Genomic DNA, 10,851 nt, shown 5'->3' with positions numbered 1-10,851 from the left:
GAAGCTTGGAGAGCGAGAGGGGTCGGTGTGCACCGACCCCTCTCGCTCTCCAGGTTTCAGGAAGCTATCAGCAAGCCTGGGGAGCCCGCAGGAGTTCCCGCAGGGCTCCCTAGGCTGCGGATAGCAGCCTGCTGCCCGGAGCGCGGGGCACACTGAAGCAGAGTGCCCCGCGCTTTGGGCAGATATCCTTTTCTCCTCTTAGAACTACGGTAGGTGCGTTTTTAAAAGCTCGGGCTTCCCCCGCGGCTGGGGGGGGGGAATAAAAAAAACTTTATCCCCCCCCCCCCAAAAAAACTAGGTGCGTCCTATGGGGCGGTGCGTCCTATAGGGCGAAAAATACGGTAGCCTTGGTCCCACAACAGGCCCAGGCCAACAAGAAGCAAACGGAGACTGGGTTCCTGCACCTTTAATAGCTGCATAGATGTAGAAATTTCAGCAGGTATCTCCTACACAACTATAACAGGGGGCACTTAGATCTTTGTCCTCTTTTCTTTTGCATCTGGGCCTTTACAAATGAATCAGCAGGTCCACAGCCTATCCCTGTCTGCTGCCTCATCTGCAAAATTACTTCAGGAAAACTCAATGTGTTCTCATTTCTGGCCTGCCTTCTGAGGGTGGTGCTCTGAGTGATAATTCTAGATGCACCTCTGTTGGCAAAGAAACCCCCCCTCCCTGCAATCACAAGAATCCATGTGGCCATAAATATATAATTTTAACATATCATTTCCAACAATCATTTAACATATTTTCATATCTTATACAGAGTTTTAGACTCCCATCAACCGCAACTTGCAATCCTACTAGCGTAATCTGTTTATTACAATTGCTTTTCAAATAATTCAAATATTTACTGCAGTCCTCCAAGAATCTCTGGTCCCGCAAGTTTCGAATCCTTCCTGTCATCTTATCTTATCTAATTCTGCATTGTCCATTAATTTCACTTGCTACTCTTTTTTCAGGGCACTTTGCATTGCTTCTTCCTTCTCCCCACAAGGCAAGCCACTATTTTTTCACGCTTCCTCACAATGCCCTTTAAGATAGGCTCCTGTGCTATCGCCCCTCTTTTCTCATTATCCTTTCTAAGGACATGGCCCCGAGAGATCAGGACATACTAGAGGCTTGGGTGCCTTGAAGCAACGAGACGCAATCGCAGTGCCAGATTTATGTCTAAGGTAAACAAGCTATAGCTTAGGGCCCCACTCTCTTCGGGGCCCCAAAAAAATTTAAGGGGAAAAAACTGGATGTACATTTCCAGAATATAAGATAAAAAAATAAAATAAAACCTACATACAGCAACAGTGTTTTGTGTAGGCTCCTATGATGTAAGTATTGGGCCCCGCCTGCTAGCCTGCTCCCTGAAATATCACTGGTTTGCTCCTTTCTATATATAGGGTGCCTACATTCTGCATATTTTGTTATGTGCATATGCCTTTAGATACCTATAAGGTCCACAAATTACCATCTAGAATATATTCAACACACAGAAAACAGAGACAATTTGTTGTTGACAAAGGACAGCTGGACATATAAAGGGCCCCATTTAAATCCGGCCTTGCGCAATCGCAGCGCCTGGAGGGCAAAAAGACTCTCCCAGGTGCGTCCGATCGCGCGCGTCCAAAATACAATCCCTCTCTCTCTCTCTCTCTCTCTCTCTCTCTCTCTCTCTCCTCCCCTCGAAGAGGAACTACATTTCCCAGGAAGCTTAGCGCGTCCCTTTCTTTTTTAAAGTCTATGCACGTGGCTCGTTGGGAGGAGTTGGGAACGTCACATTCCTGCATTCTCTTAGCCTGTGTCACAGGAGCCCGGTTTCTGTGTCGTTGGACAGCCTGGAAAAATAAGAGCGAAAATAAGCCCTCCTCCTGCCTCCACCTTCCCAAGCGCTCCCCAGTCGGGACTCATGCACCTCCAAGAAGGAATCTGACCCCCTTCCCCTTTCCTTCCTCCCTCGGAACCCACCCAGAGGCTCCCTCTTCCTCCTCTCCAGCCCAGCCTTGGCTCTCCAGAAAGGTAATCATCATCATCCGGCGCTGTTGTGGGTTTGGGCTGCTGTGGGGTTATCTGTAGGGCTGTGTCAATGCGCGCGCAAGGGTCCTTTTGTGGGCATCCGTGCTGCGCCTCGATTGCCAGCAAATGACTGGTGGTGATATATATCCATGCGTACGCGCCCGACACACCACAATTCCTCCCCAGCCTGGAGGCGTTGCAATAAAAGGGACGAGGAGGGAATCCTCCTTTTTACGCATAGGATCCAAACGCGTTTTTACGCATTGGATCGCGCGCAGGTGATGGTGGTGGAGCCCTTTCTGCCCGGGGAAAAGCGAGGAGAGAAGGCGATGGGAGCTCGTGGTCTCTCCTCTGTTGTTGTGGCGGCTGCGTGACACCCTCGTAACTCAGGCGGGGGGCGAGGCGGGGCTCCCCTTTGTTTTGCAACCGGGGGACCGAGTTGCAAGGTGTTTCTGCGTTTTTGCTGCGGGGAGGAGGGAATCTCTGCTTCGGATCAAAATAGGAAGAGCCGGCTGCTCTCTTTCCCCCAGCTTCCTCTTCTCCTGCGTCTGCATAGGCCAAAACTGGAACGGAGTTTATTTTGCTTTCTTTTCTCCTCCCCCCCCCCCCAATCGGTCCCATGTGATTCTCTCCCCACCCCCCTTCTGCGTGGATATGTGCGTGTCGATTGCATGTTGTCTAGACTTCGACTCCCCCTCCCTCTTTTCTCCTCCCTCCCCCTTCATGTCGGCTCCCCCCACCCCCACCCGCTTTCTCTCCCCCCCCCCCTCTCCGTTTCCAACCAATGCAGTTTATGTCAGGGAAAGTCTTTTTTCTGATTTGCAGCCCGGGCCTGGTGGCATTTATCTCAGCCCTTTTATGAAATGCATCATTCCGGCATGATCTCTCCCGAGACGCACAGATAGGCTCCCTTGCCAGAATTTGGGCGGGGAGAGATACAGAATGGATGTTACTCGTAGTTGTAATTTTTCACAAGCTGCGCTGCGTGTAGTAAAATGATTCATACTCCCCCCCCCTCTATTTAATACCCCCCTTGCCTGTAAATCCTTGAAAGCGTGTGTGTGTAATTTGATTTGAGCGTATATTATGCAACTGCGTATGTCTTTTTGGAGGGGTATTTTTTTGGGTGGGGAGGAGGTGGAATGGAAGATTTGTGATCTCTCCAGGATTTCCTGTGTTAAAAAGTCCTCCAGAATCATAACCCTCCTCCATTGATGATGTATCTTGAGGTCATCTTACTCCCTCCCTCCCTCCTCCGTAATACAGGATTAATTGTTCAGAGGCTATTGTAATCCTTTTCAGCTGCCCAATGGCCCTTGCTGCTTTACACAGATTTTTCTGAGCGATTCCACATCCACACACTCTGGGGCAAGGGCTTGGATTAGGTCGCTCTGTCTGAGAGGTGGTGGGGTTCATGCAATTTCGGTTAAATCTGGAATGTTTCAAGATTGCATTATGGAAAGGAAGAGCTGTGGCCAGCACGGTCCAAGCGCCCGTGGGTTTTTAAAAATGTCATGCGTTGATAGATACTCAGGTTTGCCGTGTTATTAAAATGCAGATCTTAGATTATCCGGATTTTCAATGTTCTGGGGTTTTAAGTGAGCCAAAGAGTATCCTGTGTGTGTGTGTGTGTGTGTGCGGGCAGTGTGCAGTTCTACGCAACGCTCTGTTGGGTGACAATGTGATTTGGGGCATATCCTAGCTGTATTCCTTTTCCATATATCAAAAAATCTAGCAGATTTCCATTAAAATAATTAGATTTAGTTTGCACGGAAGCCGGTGGCCTCGTTTTGTGTGTTAATTCTTGACGTGGCGAGAACATTTCCATTCTGAAATTCCTGATATCGTTTTTAATCTCACGCTGCCTTGTTACCAAAGGGGAAGGAAAGGGGTTCGAGCGATAGATAAGAACAGAACATCCCAGAGCATCGTCTCCTGGTACTATCACAGAGCTGGCTAAGGTGTTTTGCCATTGGTGACATTTCCTGCATTGTCCCATTGAATTCAGCTGTGGTTACTCCAGGCATGTGAGCATAGAATTGTAGCCTTAAGACCCATCCTCTCTGCATGGATAATGGGGAGCGATCCTAGGCTGGATCAGCTTTCAGGCACGTTATGGGTGCGGTCCATTTTTATATATATATATATAATATTTTTCCTGCAATGGTTTTTATTCTGGTGCTTCGGGGTGATTTTTGTACCTTCTGCCCTTAACTCATCAATCTTGCAACATGGTGCGACTCCTAGGTGATCATTCCTGCCATTCTTAGTTATGGGGAAGGATAAATGCTTCCAAAGGCCAGAAAGAGGAAGGTGAGTGGGGTGGGGGTTCTTGCTCCTAGCCTGTGCCACGTAAGAGCTTTCTGTACAGGAGTTTATGCTGCAGTATTGAGGGGAAGAACAGATTGCGGGGGGAGCAGCTAGATCAGAGAGCAAGGCTCTCTCTTTCTGCCACAGTCCTTCCCTTCCTCCAGTTTCCTTCAGGGGACACACATCTTTGCATTTAGCAAAATCACCAGCGGCTCTGCGAAAAGCTGTCTCTGCTTTTTATCTGCTGTATTTAAGAGGATGCTCGCCTCGATGTGGTGTCAGGTTTGTGAAATCAGGCGCCGAAATGTCCGATATCTTGACGGCTGCTTCTCAGAGGTCTGGTGGGCAGCCAGATTTGAATGGTGGGCTTCTGAATCGGAAATGCAAACTGCTGTTCTTTTGATCCAAGTTCTTGTAGGTGGGCAAATTGGAAAATGAATGGAGCTCGGATACACTAGCGTGTACTGTATTTTAGGAGCAAACCGTTTCCCCTTTTCTGGTTCAAAGTGCACTTTCTCTCAATGAGAGCTAGAAACTTGTACAGAAAAGTAATTTTGTCCTATGTGAAATGCAATGGTTTATCTAGTGTGCCTTTGCAGTACGCGCAGGAAGAATTTGCTTTATGAATCCTTGTGCACTGGGATTGTGTGTCATTAGCAAATCTTTGGGGTGGCACAGAGCACAGTGTGTTTGCAATTTCTAGAGCACACTGCTGCATTTTGGCAATAGGATATAATCATAATATGGTACGTAGCTAAGGCTTCTCTTCTGATTACAGCCATGGTAAAGGAGGTGACGCGGGTGGCGCTGTGGGTTAAAGCCTCAGTGCCTAGGGCTTGCCGATCGAAAGATCGGTGGTTCGAATCCCCGCGGCGGGGTGCGCTCCCGCTGTTCGGTCCCAGCGCCTGCCAACTTAGCAGTTCGAAAGCACATCATAGTGCAAGTAGATAAATAGGGACCGCTTACTAGCGGGAAGGTAAACGGTGTTTCCGTGTGCGGCTCTGGCTCGCCAGAGCAGCGATGTCACGCTGGCCACGTGACCCGGAAGTGTCTCCGGACAGCGCTGGCCCTCGGCCTCTTGAGTGAGATGGGCGCACAACCCTAGAGTCTGTCAAGACTGGCCCGTACGGGCAGGGGTACCTTTACCTTTTTAAAGGAGGTGAGACCTCAGCCACAATCCCAGGTTCGGATGACACACCAAGCCAAACAAGTATATTACACTGACCTAAGAAAACCAGGGAATTGCTAAACACCTGTGATTTTCTCCTCGGAAAAAAGCATGTTTGTGAAGTCATGGTAGGCCATACTGGGGCTTGCTCTTCAAAGCAGACCTTTGAGTTCAAAGTAGACCTTTTAGCTTGCAAATCCCCCCCCAAAAAAAACTCTCACACATGGGTTTAAAGGTGGTTAATCACTGCATTGGTATCACCAACTATGGTTAGGCCTAACCCTGGCCTGAAGCTGCGTTTTGGTGCTGGTTAGCAAATTCTGGCTAAGAGAGCTGGCAAACTTTTAACAGTAGGTGAGGTTAGTACTTAAGGTGACACTTAACAGTGATTAGGAAGGATAGAGGGGAATTTGCATCTGTCATCAGGTCCCTGCAGAGGAGTGATCATAAGATATTCGGCTTCTTATACCTAATCTATACAGTACCATGATTGTTGTTTAGTTGTGTCTGACTCTTCGTGACCCCAACTTTCAATGGGAGGGAATTCTAAGGGCCTGGATCCTATACTGTGTGGGGGACAGACCTCCTAATAATACTGTATCAGGAGGAGGCCGTCCGCAGAGGTATCTGCAGGAGACCCATCGACTGGGTATACAGTGGTGCCTCGCAAGACGAAAAGAATCCGTTCTGCAAGTCTCTTTGTCTTGCGGTTTTTTTCGTCTTGCGAAGCAAGCCCATTAGCGGATTAGCGCTATTAGCGGCTTAGCGGGCTTAGCGGATCAGCTGATAAGCGGCTTAGTGGATCAGCTGTTAAGCGGCTTAGCGGCTTGGGAAAAAGGGGGGGGCGAAACCCCCGCAGGAACTCGCAAGACATTTTCGTCTTGCAAAGCAAGCCCATAGCAAATTCGTTTTGCGAAGCACCTCCAAAACAGAAAACCCTTTTGTCTAGCGGGTTTTCCGTCTTGCGAGGCATTCGTCTTGCGGGGCACCACTGTATAGTGAAAGTGTGTGGAATATGCAGGCCTAGTTTGTTTATTTCGTGGGTAGGCAAACTAAGGCCCAGGGGCCGGATCGGGCCAAATCGCCTTCTAAATGCGGCCTGCGGATGGTCCAGGAATCAGCATGTTTTTACATAAGTAGAATGTGTCCTTTTCTTTAAAATGCATCTCTGGGTTTTTGTGGGGCCTGCTTGGTGTGTGCTTTTATTTAAAATGTATCCCTGGGTTATTTGTGGGGCATAGGAATTCGTTCATTTTCCACCCCCAAAATATAGTCCGCCCCCCCACAAGGTCTGAGGGACAGTGGACTGCCCCCCTGCTGAAAAAGTTTGCTGACCCCTGGTTTATTTAATGATTTTATTACATTTCTATATTGGATTTGGATTTGATATCCCGCTTTATCACTACCCTAGGGAGTCTCAAAGCGGCTAACATTCTCCTTTCCCTTCCTCCCCCACAACAAACACTCTGGGAGGTGAGTGGGGCTGAGAGACTTCAAAGAAGTGTGACTGGCCCAAGGTCTCCCAGCAGCTGCATGTGGAGGAGCGGAGACGCGAACCCGGTTCACCAGATTACGAGTCTACCTCTCTTAACCACTACACCACGCTCTTTCATCCGAGAATCACAGGGTGGTTTGTGGTGATGCAGTGCTGGGAGCATCGGCCAAAAACTCCTCTCTCTCTCTCTCTCTCTCTCTCTCGGGAATGGGGGAAATGTCTTGTGTTGTTCTCCTCCACCCGTTTTCATATCACACACTTGTGCCATGCACATTCTAGAGATCTCACAGCTTGTTGACTGCACCACCGGGCCTGGAGGGGGGTTGCAACTTTGATATGTGAAATATAGGCATTGCAGAGCTAACAGATGTCTCCTCCAAGCTGACACTTTTCAGTGGAGTCAGGTCACACATTCCACTTGCTAGCCCTCACGTCTTGCAGTGGCATTCTCACAATCGCAGAAATCTCGGCCAACTGTGCCAAAAAGTCTTGGCTGAATCAATGGATAAATCAGTGCAGATTTGCATATGGGAAAAACCATGAGTGGTATCTACTGTAGTGAACATTCCATCGCGCGAGGAATTCCTGCTTGCAGAATGGAACCTTCTTTCTCTACTCCCCCCAGTAGGGCTGGACAAAATATCATCCAAAATCGGTTGGAAGTCCATATCGGTTTCATAATTGTTGACCTGGCAATATATCGTGAAACGTGGTGTGTGGCGTCTGTGCTATGTAAAAAAAAATTAAGATGTGGGGAAAACTGTGAAGCTAATCAATTCCTCTCCATAGCTCCATCCTTGTTTCAGACATCGTGATACAGTGGTGCCTCGCAAGATGAAATTAATTCGTTCTGCGAGTTTTTTCGTTCTACGAGTTTTTTCGTCCTGCGAAGCACCACTGTGTATTGACGGTTTCCCATAGGAATGCATTGGCGGTTTTTAAAAAAAGGCGCAAGACGTTTTGTCTTGCGAAGCAAGCCCATAGGGAAATCCGTCTTGCGAAGCAACTCAGAAAACGAAAAACTCTTGCGTCTTGCGAATTTTTCGTCTTCCGAGGCATTTGTCTTGCGAGGTACCACTGTATATCAGTCTAGTGTGATGTTTAGCTGGTGATATAACGTGTTGAAAACCAGATATTTCCTTCTTTTTCAAACATTTTTATTCATTTTATAACACAACTAAACAACACAAACAGAAAAACAAACAATACAAACAAATTCTTGTCTTATCCTTATTTTTTCTAAACGTTGTTAGGTGGGCTTCCCCAAGTCCCCCCGTCTGATTTTCATTTTACCTCATCTTTAGCAGTTTACATATATCATAATTTCTAGCCATGTTTTTATCGCACTTACTTTTACCATAAAAATCTTCACATTTTATCACTTACAAATAATACTATTTTAAAATAGACTATCCTCTGCTTCTAACCCTACAGCCTATATCCACTTCCAGAGCTATTCTAAGATTTAAATATTAACGTGTGTTTTTTAAATATTCTTTAAACTTCTTCCAATCTTCTTCCACCGTCTCTTCTCTCTGGTCTGAGTCTCCCAGTCAGTTCGGCAATTTCCATATAGTCGAAAACCAGATATTTCCTACTCCACAGCTATGTTCCAGCGGTTCCTGGAACAACTACCTTCTGGAGCAACAACTACCTTCTGGAGCAAATTTGGGGAGAGTGTCGGTGGGGTGGGAAGTCCTGTAGCATATGTGGAGATAGATGATGCTGATGGGATGCACTGTTCTGAAGAAAACATGTTTTCCTTCCTCCATCTGATGCGTTTCCAGGTATTGTCAGACTCCCTCCTGTCACCATCTGAAGGGCTGAAGGTTGGGAAACTCTGGCGTACATTCTTCCTAGTGTGGTGTAGTGGTTAAGAGTGGTAGACTCGTAATCTGGTGAACCGGGTTCGATTCCCTGCTCCTCCACATGCAGCTGCTGGGGGACCTTGGGCTAGTCACACTTCTCTGAAGTCTCTCAGCCCCACTCACCTCCCAGAGTGTTTGTTGTGGGGGAGGAAGGGAAAGGAGAATATTAGCCGCTTTGAGACTCCCTTCGGGTAGTGATAAAGCGGGATATAAAATCCGAACTCTTCTTGTGTGAACGCAATTAGATATTTAAACTTGGGATAAAAGAAAAGCCTTATATATTGAAATGGAACACTGCCTCCCGGGTTCCCAACCATCCTTTTGGTCCTCTTTTACCTGTTACTCAGTACGTTCCATCTCTGAGAAGACCTGAAAGGTTTGCAAGTCAGATTAATACCTTAACGAGGCAGTATCCATGACAATATGTAATGGTTTCCCTTTGTCCCAAGTTGAAATATCTGTTGTGTTTTCTGTAAGTGCCCCTCAAGCAGTGTGTTGCTTGAAACATCCCGATTGGATTTTTAAAGGATTTAACAGGTCCAGTTAATTTATGTCGCCTTGGATTGGTACGTTGCAGCAAACTCTGGCCTACACATGCAAGATACACCATTGCTGTGTAGAATGCAAAATTGAATCTTGCCGTTTTTGTAAGATCAGGTGTTGCTGAATCCGTGGTCTGGCTCAGTTGGCATCAAACGGCTCTCGAGTTGCCATAGTAGCCCCTTGAGGATTCCCCCAGAGGAAGGGATTTCTGATCCTGGTTATGATGGTGTAATCAACATTAAATCCGCAGCTACTCCGATGACGTCAGCATGGTTACGTCAGCCTGTCAGGATCTTGCCCCGCTAAACAAAGCCTTCCTGAGTTACACGTCTGCTCTTTGTCTGTGGTCTGTGTGCATTTAGGGCTCATTTCTCCCCCCTCAAAGAATCCTGGGAACTGTAGTTTATTCTTTACAGTCTCCAGCATCCTTAACAAACTATAGTTGGATACTTTGGGTGAAGTCGGGTGATTTAAATGAATAATAATAACAATAATTTATTATTTATACCCCGCCCACCTGGCTGAGTTTGCTTGCCTTTTCTTCCCTTTGGCAAATGACTGTACTGTTGAAATGGCGACGAGATCACATTGGCCTATTTATTCTGGATGTTATGTTATGCTAAGTGATGCCAATAAAGGTTTGATGATGATGATGATCTGGCTGAGTTTCCCCAGCCACTCTCGGCGGCTCCCAGTCAAGTGTTAAAAACAATGGCATGTATGCTTCCTTTCTGTAGTGAGGTGAGCTTCATGCATGTTGTCCTGGTGACTCTTTTGGGGACTTTACCTAGTGTTGCACGCCACCTCAGTCTCCCGAGATTCCAGGGGTTCCAGGATTCGTATTTCCTTTTGGCAATGAGGCAGAGCGGAGACTGTGGTGTCTTTATGATATATGATTTACCCATATATACAACCTGAGCCTACGATGGAGGCGTTCACATCATTAACACTCCAAGAGGCGCTTGCTTCTCCCATAGCTGCAGCCTTTTCAAAAAGAGCAATGTGCCTCTTTTCAAGGTTGGAACTGAGCTATTTGATTGAGCATTGAATTGCCGTTGCATAGTTCCTTTTCGGGCTGACCAGAAGAAGATTCACAAAACAGATTGAAATCTGGTTATCTTGTTGTTGGAGTTCTGTTGGAATTGTACCAGCAACAAGTATACATATAGTTATTCTCTTGGACTTATTGCAAGAATATTTGGACGGGTTTTTCCCCCAATGCCAAAATAATAATGACATACACAACTCAATACAGTGATATCTCAGTTTTCGAATGTCTCTGTTGATGAACGTTTCGGAACTCGAACACCATAAACCTGGAAGTAAATGCTTAGGTTTTCAAACGCAACTCAGAAGACAAACTGGAAACACGGCTTCCATATTGAGATTTCCGTTTTGAGTTTTTGGTTTTCAAACGTCTTCCAGAAAGAATTACGTTTGAAAACTGAGGTACCACTGTATTG

The 10,851-nt window shown here is 46.8% G+C and overlaps 1 protein-coding gene across 5 annotated transcripts in view; it reads left to right on the top strand.

The window, feature by feature from the left end:
- Nucleotides 1-1,764: 1,764 nt before the first annotated feature.
- The window catches only part of CTIF (cap binding complex dependent translation initiation factor), a 206,331-nt gene continuing 197,244 nt past the window's right edge, over nt 1,765-10,851 (top strand). For all 5 annotated transcript variants that reach the window (XR_014502789.1, XM_083402882.1, XM_083402881.1 and 2 more), the window contains exon 1: nt 1,765-2,007. The gene's annotated coding sequence lies outside the window, so the exon portion shown is untranslated. The remainder of the gene's footprint in view (nt 2,008-10,851) is intronic.

Source organism: Podarcis tiliguerta, assembly GCF_965153285.1.
Source record: "Podarcis tiliguerta genome assembly, chromosome: 11".
Classification (NCBI taxonomy): Eukaryota; Metazoa; Chordata; class Lepidosauria; order Squamata; family Lacertidae; genus Podarcis; species Podarcis tiliguerta.
Note: the sequence above shows the minus strand (reverse complement) of the source record. Positions and strands in the feature narration are given on the sequence as shown.